The sequence below is a fragment of the Eschrichtius robustus genome, chromosome 10, assembly GCF_028021215.1.
Source record: "Eschrichtius robustus isolate mEscRob2 chromosome 10, mEscRob2.pri, whole genome shotgun sequence".
Classification (NCBI taxonomy): Eukaryota; Metazoa; Chordata; class Mammalia; order Artiodactyla; family Eschrichtiidae; genus Eschrichtius; species Eschrichtius robustus.
In genome coordinates, this window is record NC_090833.1 from 106,229,624 (window position 1) to 106,239,524 (window position 9,901).

The window sequence follows — 9,901 nt, forward strand, 5'->3', positions numbered from 1 at the left end:
TATAGTCCCTTTCTAGTCCCTTTCAGTCTCTTCTGTGCAATACACAAACTCTGAGCAGGATGAAAGAAAATCATAATTTTAGTAGCCCTTGAATTCATTTTTTTCAGTTGTCATGTTTTAACTTATCTTTTTTCTTCCAGTTTTATTGTGATATAATTGACATACAGCACTGTAGAAGTTTAAGGTGTACAGTATAACAATTTGACTTACATACATCATGAAATGATTATGGCAATAAATTTAGTGGACATCCATCATATCATATAGATACAAAATTAAAGAAATAGAAAAAAAATTTTTTTCTTGTGATGAGAACTCTTAAGATGTGCTCTCTCTATACCTTTCCTGTACAACATACAGCAGAGTTCATTGTATTTCTCATGTTCTACATTACAGTCCTAGTATATCCCTTGAATTCCTTTTAAAGGAGACCTGTCTTCCTTTAGCAAAACTCTTTAATAACATCACTTGGGTGGAAAGTGAGACTGTCAGGGCATTAATAATAGTCAAGGGGGCACAAGAAAAGCTAAACCACTTGGGAATAGGAATGAATAGAAATGCTGAAGTGCAGACAGAGCCAAGTAAAGAGAAAAGCAGAAGGGAGGTTGAGAAATGCAATGAAATGGCTGAGGGTCTTTAGAGATCCAGAAGGTCTACTATTATCGTTTTATTTTTGTTACATAAACACCACCCATCTTCCGAAAGCAAGCAGTCTATTACCACCAACAAAAGCTTTGTGTAAGTGTGCATGCGTTTATGTGTGTGTGTGTTAGTCATGGAGACGTGTTCAGTTCCATGTTTGTGAGTGGTGTAGGAGGGAGACTTCATGCCTGAGTGTGGCTGACATGGACTAGTTGTTCACGAGCATCCTTCATCTGTTCAATACATCTTTCCAGGGGCTTCCCTGGTGGTGCAGTGGTTGAGAATCTGCCTGCCGATGCAGGTGACACGGGTTCGAGCCCTGGTCTGGGAGGATCCCACATGCCGCGGAGCAACTGGGCCCGTGAGCCACAACTACTGAGCCTGCGCGTCTGGAGCCTGCGCTCCGCAACAAGAGAGGCGGCGATAGTGAGAGGCCCGCGCACCACGGTGAAGAGTGGCCCCCACTTGCCACAACTAGAGAAAGCCCTCGCACAGAAACAAAGACCCAACACAGCCAAAAGTAAATAAATAAATAAATAATAATTTAAAAAAGAAAAGTCAAGCACGGATGGCTTCTTTAAAAAAAAAAAAAAAAAAAATCTTTCCAAACAGGACTTCTGAGTTCTAGCTGAGGATATGGATATACCCAGGTGTATATATATATATATATATATATATATATATATATATATATATATATACCCAGCTGAAGTCTCCATTTCCTGTTCTCTTGCAGCCAGGTGTGTACACATGAAAAGTTCTAGCCAATAAGACTGGAGAGAGATAGTGAGCGCTGCCTCCTGACCTAGATGATTACACCCCCAGCACACCATGGAAAAGACTGTGCGTTGACGCCAGGTCCTGGGTTTTGACACAGATGCAATGACTTGTTTAGACGTCGGGCTGCCTCCCTCGAGGAGGAGTTGAGTGTGTCCGGCACCAGCAGGAAGCAGGTTGTAAACGTGATGCAGACTTTAAGTGGCCAGACTCTCCAGTGTCAATTTCATTACAAAACTAGGGTTCAGAGAGAACAGCGGACAAGAGAGCTATTCTCAGAGAGTAGAACCAGAGTCTGGCCTAAAAGTTACTCCACTGCCAGGGCAGGGAGCCTTCACATCTTGTCCTGCAGAAATTGATCAACGCTATGGACCACCGGGTGCCGGGTTTCCAATTTTTTTTCTTTTCCAAATAAGGATTTTTATAGCAGTTGTCCTTGTCCTAGTCTACCATTTCGTACTGCATCTCTGGGAGGGACCACAGATAATGTGGGTTTTGTTTTGTACGTGTTGGGAAAGGCTGTCTCATGCATGCAGTCTTTGGGCCCCAACTCTGCTGCAACAGAATGGGCCTTGGGCCTGAAACACTTCCTACCAAGAGATAAAGGGCCCACACAGCCTGTGCCGGGCTTATCGCCCTGTGTGGGAATATCTTTCCTTGTTTCATGCTCAATGAGTACTCTTTTGTCTCTGCTTAAAGCCTGTGTGTCAAATGGCAGCTGGCCAACCCCACTGCTATGTCTGTCCTCTGCAGGGAAGGGACAAGATTCCTTCAACTGCAGCACCAAAAGAGTGCGTATAGGCCAATTGCCCTGTGTCACTGCCAGGAGCGAGCCACTGGCCAGGGGACCCTGAGGCACACAACTGAAGCTAATCTTACTCTGTCTCCTTTCTGTGTAAGTAAAGCTTTATTTCATCCAGTGCGGTCTTCCTTGGCCACTTTGATACAAGATGCAATGGGAAGAACTTTGGACTTCTATTCCTGCTGGTTGGCACGGTGGTGATCTTTGCTATGCTCCCTGCAGCTGGAGTCCTCCCCTGGGATTGGTAACTGGTGCGTGGTACTCTGCTCCACAGTCAGTCATCAGGTCATGAGAAGCTATACCTAAATTTGATGGAAGAGGATGCATAACAACTTGATATCCTAGCTATTAAACTGGAGGAGGCGTCTCACTTGAGGAGGTGTGAGTACATTGTCTGCATTGGAAGAGAGGGGAGAATTAACATTTAGGGATCTAGAAGGATCAACAGTGACAGAGATCTAACCATAGCCATATCTGTGCCCCACTTCTTATTTTAATTTTTATTGGAGTATAGTTGATATATAATGTTGTGTTAGTTTCAGGAGTATAGCAAAGTGAATCAGTTATACATAGACATATATCCACTCTTTTTCAGATTCTGTTCTCATATAGGTCATTACAAAGTACTGAGTAGAGTTCCCTGTGCTATACAGTAGGTCCTTATTAGTTATCTGTTTTATATATAGTAGTGTGTATATGTCCACCCCAAACTCCCAATTTATCCCTGCCCTCCCCTTCTACATAAGTTTGTTTTCTACATCTGTGACTCTATTTCTGCTTTGTAAACAAGTTCACGTGTACCATTTTTTTTAGATTCCACATATAAGTGATATCATATTATATTTGTCTTTGTCTGACTTACTTCACTCAGTATGACAATCTCTAGGTCCATCCATGTTGCTGCAAATGGCATTATTTTGTTCTTTTTATGGCTGAGTAATATTCCATTGTGTGTGTGTGTGTGTGTGTGTGTGTGTGTGTGTGTGTGTGTGTGTGTGTGTGTATATATATATATATACCATATCTTCTTTATCCATTCCTCTGTCAATGGACATTTAGGTTGTTTCCATATCCTGGCTATTGTAAATAGTGCTGCAATGAATATTGGGGTGCATGTATCTTCTTGAATTATGGTTTTCTCCAGATATATGCCCAGGAGCGGGACTGCTAGATCATATGGTAACCCTATTTTTAGTTTTCTAAGGAACCTCCATGATGTTTTCCATAGTGGCTGTACCAACTTACATTCCCATCAACAGTGCAAGAGGGTTCCCTTTTCTCCACACCCTCTCCAGCATTTATTGTTTGTAGATTTTTTGATCATGGCCATTCTGACTGGTGTGAGGTGATAGCTCATTATAGTTTTGATTTTCATTTCTCTAATAATTAGTGATGTTGTGCATCTTTTCATGTGCCTATTGACCATCTGTGTGTCTTCTTTGGAGAAATGTCTATTTAGATCTTCTGCCCATTTTTTGATTGGGTTGTTTGTTTTTTTGATATTGAGCTGCATGAGCTGTTTATCTATTTTGGAGATTAATCCCTTGTCAGTCACTTCGTTTGCAAATATTTTCTCCCATTCTGTAGGTTGTTTTTTCGTTTTGTTTATGGTTTCCTTTGCTGTGCAAAAGCTTTTAAGTTTAATTAGGTCCCATTTGTTTATTTTTGTTTTTATTTACATCCATGCCTCCCTTCTTCCATAATGACAGCCATTACTGGACTCATGTCAGCTGCCAGAAGCTACACTTCTCAGCCTCCCTTGCAGCAAAGGGGGGCCGTGAGATGTGAGCAGGATTGATATGTGCCACTTCCAGATCATTTTTCAGAAGAGCTAGGTATGCACTTCCCTGGCTGTTCTTGCCCCCTTCCCAAGAATGTTTGGAAGATGGTAAGAACTTCAGACACTGACCAGACCTAGACTCTGTATCTGTAGACAAGTGCTTCTCTATCTGTGGTGGAGGACAATCTCTCATGGAAGAATACTTTTGAAATATACTATAAAATTAAATCTCTAGAAAACATGAAATGAATAAAAAACGGAGACAATTTCCAAATGTTTTACTATTTGACTCCATAATATTGATAACAAAATTATATTTCAAAAAATGTAATAATAAACAACACAGGCATGTTATAAAACTAGGCACATTAAACATAACAAAAGACATGCAACATTTCTTCACTGAAAAGAATAGAATATTGCTCTAAGAAATTAAAGAAGACCTAAATAAATGGTGCAATATGTTTTTGGATTGGAAAACTCAATATTATTAATTCTCCCCATGTTGATTTATAGATTCAATGCAATTCTGATCAAAATTCCTGCAGGCACTTTGGGTGAAATTGACAGGCTAATTGTTAAATTTGTAATGGAAATTCCTATAGACCTAGAACAGCAAAAGTCATTTTTAAAAAGAGTGAAGTTGGAGAAAACTATCTGATTTCATGATTTACTATAAAGCTACAATAATTAAGACAACGTGGTTTTGGTAAAAGAATCCACGTAAAGATGACTGGAACAGGAAAGTGATTCCAGAAGTAGAACCACTTATATATGGTAAGTTTATTTTCCACAAACATGCCAAGGTAACTCAACAGAGAAGGGAAAGTCTTTTCTACAAATAGTGATGGAATGACCAGATATCTGAATTTTTAAAAACTGAACATTAATCCTTACCTCACACATCACAAAAATTAGAAGTGTATCATAAATCTAAATGAAAAAACAAAAATTGCAAAGCTTTTAGAAGAGAACATAAGTAGACAATCTTTAAAACTTTGAGGTAGGCAATGTTGTTTTAGGACACAAAAAACATAAACCATAAAAAAATGTCTTTCTTTACGATAGACATCATGAAGACAGTGGAAAGTCAAGCTGAGGAATGGGAGAAAACATTTACAATACATAGCTGACAAAAGATTTGTATCAGAATATAGAAAGAACTTTTTTTTTTTAAAATAAATTTATTTATTTATTTTTGGCTGTGTTGGGTCTTCGTTTCTGTGTGAGGGCTTCCTCTAGTTGCGGCAAGCGGGGGCCACTCTTCATCGCGGTGCGCGGGCCTCTCACTATCGCGGCCTCTCTTGTTGCGGAGCACAGGCTCCAGACGCGCAGGCTCAGTAGTTGTGGCTCACGGGCCTAGTTGCTCCGCGGCATGTGGGATCTTCCCAGACCAGGGCTCGAACCCGTGTCCCCTGCATTGGCAGGCAGATTCTCAACCACTGCGCCACCAGGGAAGCCCTAGAAAGAACTCTTACAACTCAATAATAAAAAGACAAATAACCCCATTAAAAAAAAGACTTGAGCAGATATGCAAATGGATGATAAACACATGAAAATATGCTCAACATCATCAGTTATCAGAGAAATGCAAACTAAAACCACAGTGAAATAGAGCCATATATACATTAGAATGGCTACAAATTAAAAAGATCAACAATACCACTGATACGTGGCAACTAGAACTCTGGCACACTGCTGGTGAGAAAGAATGAAGGAAACATATCTCATTGACCCAATCTGGGACAATCTGAACATTAAAATAAAAAATGATTCAGTAACAGACAATAATGCATTAAGTAAAACAGGAATCATGAGACATACATAAGACATACATACATACATATATAAGAAAGGAAAACACCTTACAAGAGAATGTCAACTAATAAACGTAGAAGGAATAATGGAATTAGAAAATCTACATTTAGCAAGCAGTATAGTAATAACTGATTAAAGCGAAGAATTGCTAACAGATACTAAAACTAGTGGGAGAAATTTTGATGAAGAACAGGAAATGTATATAAAATACTAAGTACAAAATATTTATTAACGCTACAATAAAGAAATAATGAAGACATGATTCTAACCAAGTGAAAAATATTAAAGCTGTGTGCTTCCTACTTATAAAGCACAAAGAACACAGAATCACTTCTGTGATATTCCTGAAAATATTATATCATCTGAATGTAATCATGAGGAAACAGCAGACAAACCAAAACTAAGGGCTATTTACAAAGTAAGTTGCCTCTACTTTTCAAAATTGTCAAGACCAGAAAAGCCAAAGGAAGACTGAGGAATGGTTCCAGATTGAAAGAGACTAAAAAGATAACACAAGTAAAAGCAACATGTGATTTTGGATTAGATCCTGAACCTGTACAGGACATCATTTTTGGTTTTTTTTTTAATCTATTTATTTGGCTGCGTCGGGTCTTAGTTGCGGCACGTGGGCTTAGTTGCCCCACGGCAAGTGGGATCTTAGCTCCGCAACCAGGAATCAAACCCACGTCCCCTGCATTGGAAGGTGGATTCTTAACCACTGGACCACCAGAGAAGTCTCCTGCATGTGACATCGTTGGGACAATCAGTGACATTTGAATGGGATCTGTGGGTGTTAATTTCCTGATTGATGGCTGCCCTGTGGTTATGCAGGAGACTGCCCTTGCTTTTAGAAAACATTAAGAGGTAATGTTATCATGTCTGCAATTTATTCTCTAATGAATAACTCAGAAAAAAAAAAGATTATTATTGTTCCGGTTATTATGCTGAGTAGCTAATTACCCCAAAATTTAGTGGCATAGGACAACCAGTTATTATGCTCATGGATTCTATGGGTCAGGGATTCAGCACACAGTGTGGGAGGCTTGTCTCTGCTTGGTGATGTCTGGGACCTCAGCTGGAAGACGTGGCGCCTGGGGGCTAAATCATCGCTGTATTGTCTGGCGGTTGTTGCTGCTTGTTGGCTAAGCTGATGCTGGCACTTCTGGCTAGAAAACCTATACGTGGCCCAACCACGTAGCCTGGGCTTCCTCACGTAATGACAGCTGGGTTCTTAGGGTGTCTCAAGACAGATAACCAGGCAGAAGGTGTGTCCTTTTTATGACCTAATCTGAGAAGTCACCTAACCTCACTTGCGCCATACTCTCTCGGTTGCTGCAGACACACACCCATTCAGGTTCAGGAAGAGGGGATGTAGACCACACTTCCTGATGGGGAGTGCCAAGGTTCTAAAAGAGCATATGGAGCAGTGACAGATTGTTCTGTCCATTTTTGGAAGGTATTATCTGCCATGTATGTACATAAAGAGAAAAAGAAAATGATAGTACAAATGTGATAGAATGTTAACCACTGGGAAATCTGCATGAAAAGTACACAGGAATGCTTTGCACTACTCTTACAACTTTCTATAGGTCTGAAATTATTATTTTTTGAAAGATAGAAAATAAGTAATAAAAATGTATTTCATTGGGCTAATAATGTTAAACTATGAATTTAGAACGGGCTTGGCGGCTGGGCCGGGGGCCTTGTAGCTGACGTGGTGTTTGTGATTGAGGGCACAGCCAACCTGGGGCCCTACTTCGAGGAGCTCCACAAACACTACCTGCTCCTGGCCATCAACTATTTTAATGGTGGTCCTGCTGCCAAGACGGACTTCGGGGGAGACTATGGGGGGACGCAGTACAGCCTCGTGGTGTTCAACACAGTGGACGGCGTTCCCGTGTCCTACCTACAATATCACTCTCCCAGCAGCAGCGCCTATGGCTTTGTCATCTGGCTCGACGGCATGGAGTTCATGGCGGGGGGCGCCGGTCGAGAGCTGCAGCCTCATGGCTGAAGGCCTCAGCAGGGCCCTGCAGCTGTTCGATGACTTCAAGAAGATGCCGGAGCAGATTGGCCAGACACATCGACTCTGCCTCCTTATCTGTAACTCGCCCCCCTACCTGCTGCTTGCTGTCGAGAGCACCGCATACTCTGGGTGCATGACGGAGACCCTCGTGCAGAAGGCTGGGGACTGAGGAACCTACTTCTCCACCGTGTTGCCCTGGAAGCTGCCTGCCCTGCAGCTTCTGGTCGAGAAGGCGGCTTCTCCCACCAGGCTGGAGCCACTGCAGCCACCAACAGACGTGAGTCAGGACCCGAGGCACATGGTGCTGGTGCGGGGGCTTGTGCTGCCCGTCGGGGGTGGCTCGGCCCCAGGCCCCCTCCAGCCAAAGCAGCCCGTGCCCCTGCCTCTAGATCCTCCCTCGGGCGCCCCGCTCTCGGCAGCCCCCCAGCAGCCTCTGTCCCTTGTCCCCCCCGCAGTACCAGGTCCCCTGAGTGCAGCTCAGGTGGCTGCCCAGAGCGCAGTGCAGGCCGCCAAGAACCAGAAGGCTGGGCTGGGCCCTCGCTGCGCCCATCAACCCTCTTCAGCAAGCCGCTCCAGGAGTGGGTACCCCCCTACAGCCAGGCCCGGGCCCCCCGGTGCCCCCAAGCCACCTCCCCCTTCCCAGCCCAGCCTGGTCTCCCCTGTGGCCCCTGGCCCGGTCCTGGCCACCCCCCTGCAGCCCGGGGCACTGCTCAGGGCGGGCACCGTTCTCCGGCCCAGCTCGGGGCCCTGGCCCTTGGCGGGCAGCAGTCAGTCTCCAACAAACTCCTGGCCTGGAGCGGGGTCCTCGAGTGGCAAGAGAAGCCCAAACCTGCCTCTGCGGTGCCAGCACCAAGCTGACTCGGTCACTGCCTTCTCAGGTCTACCTGAGTCACGGCGAGAATCTGAAAACAGGACAGCGCTGATCGCGCAGCTCACAGCCCAGCAGCTGCTGATCACCCTGCGCCCTTGGCTCTGGAGCTCAGGGATGGTCCATTCCCACTTCACCGACAAGGACCTGGACTCCCTCAGAGGTCTCTACCGCATCCTGGGCAGCGGCTTCGCTGGCCGCGTGCACGTCCCCGCCCGGCCCCCTGCGAGGTGCGTGTGCTCACGTTCCCGCACTCATTCAGGAAGGTCTTCATGGGCCTCATCCCCTGAGACCAGAGAGACTTTGTCAACGGCGTCCGGCAGGTCCTCACCAACCACAAGCCACTCCAGCAGCAGAAGCTGCAGCAGCAGCTCCGGCCGCCGCAGCCCCAGCCTCAGGGGACCGTGGGAGCCTCTGCAGCCACGGGGCAGCGCCAGCCCCGGGGTGCTGCCCAGGCCCCCCCCAGGCACCCCACAAGGCCCTCCTGGAGCAGCCCCCCGCCCGCCCCCTCCCGGACCCATCCATCGGTCCCAGAACCCTGGGGCCAACCCCCAACTGCGGGGCCTCCTCTTCAACCCGCCACCGCCCTAGACTGGGGTCCCCCCACCTCAGACCTCTGTCCACCACCTCCAACCACCAGGGGCCCCTGCACTGCTGTCCCCACCGCACCAGGGGCCCCTGGGCCTGCACGTGCTGCCCCTCGAGTCCTGGCCTGCGCAGCTTCCCCCCCAGGGCTCCACTGCCAGGTCAGAGGCTGCTCAGCAGGGTGGCCTGGGGCCCGGCCCCCCAGCCAGGCCGGCAGCCCAGCGTCAGGGAGGATGACATCCTCAGGGACCTCATCTGAACCCCCAACACCCAATAAAGTTCCTTTTAACACACACACACACAGGCTTGGTTAGGAAATAAAATAATTATGAATTATTTAAATAATACTATAACTATCAATAATTACTAATGTTTTGAAAAGTTTATAAATCATTACATTTTCTCAAACTGCAATTAAAATATCACACGCTGTAATAGGGTCCTACTGCCCGTGACTAGGACACCAAAGATGTCACATGACCTTCACCACACCTGTGTTCTCAGCATCCATCCTGCAATACACTCTGCTGAGTGAGACCATCATGCACTTCCAGGTGACAGCAAGGTCAAATTTCTATGAAAGTTTCTAAATGCTTACACAGT

General features: G+C 45.4%; 1 pseudogene; it reads left to right on the forward strand.

Moving 5' to 3' along the window:
* Positions 1–9,557, forward strand: part of LOC137771014 (mediator of RNA polymerase II transcription subunit 25-like) — a 39,506-nt pseudogene extending 29,949 nt beyond the window's left edge.
* Positions 9,558–9,901: the final 344 nt, after the last annotated feature.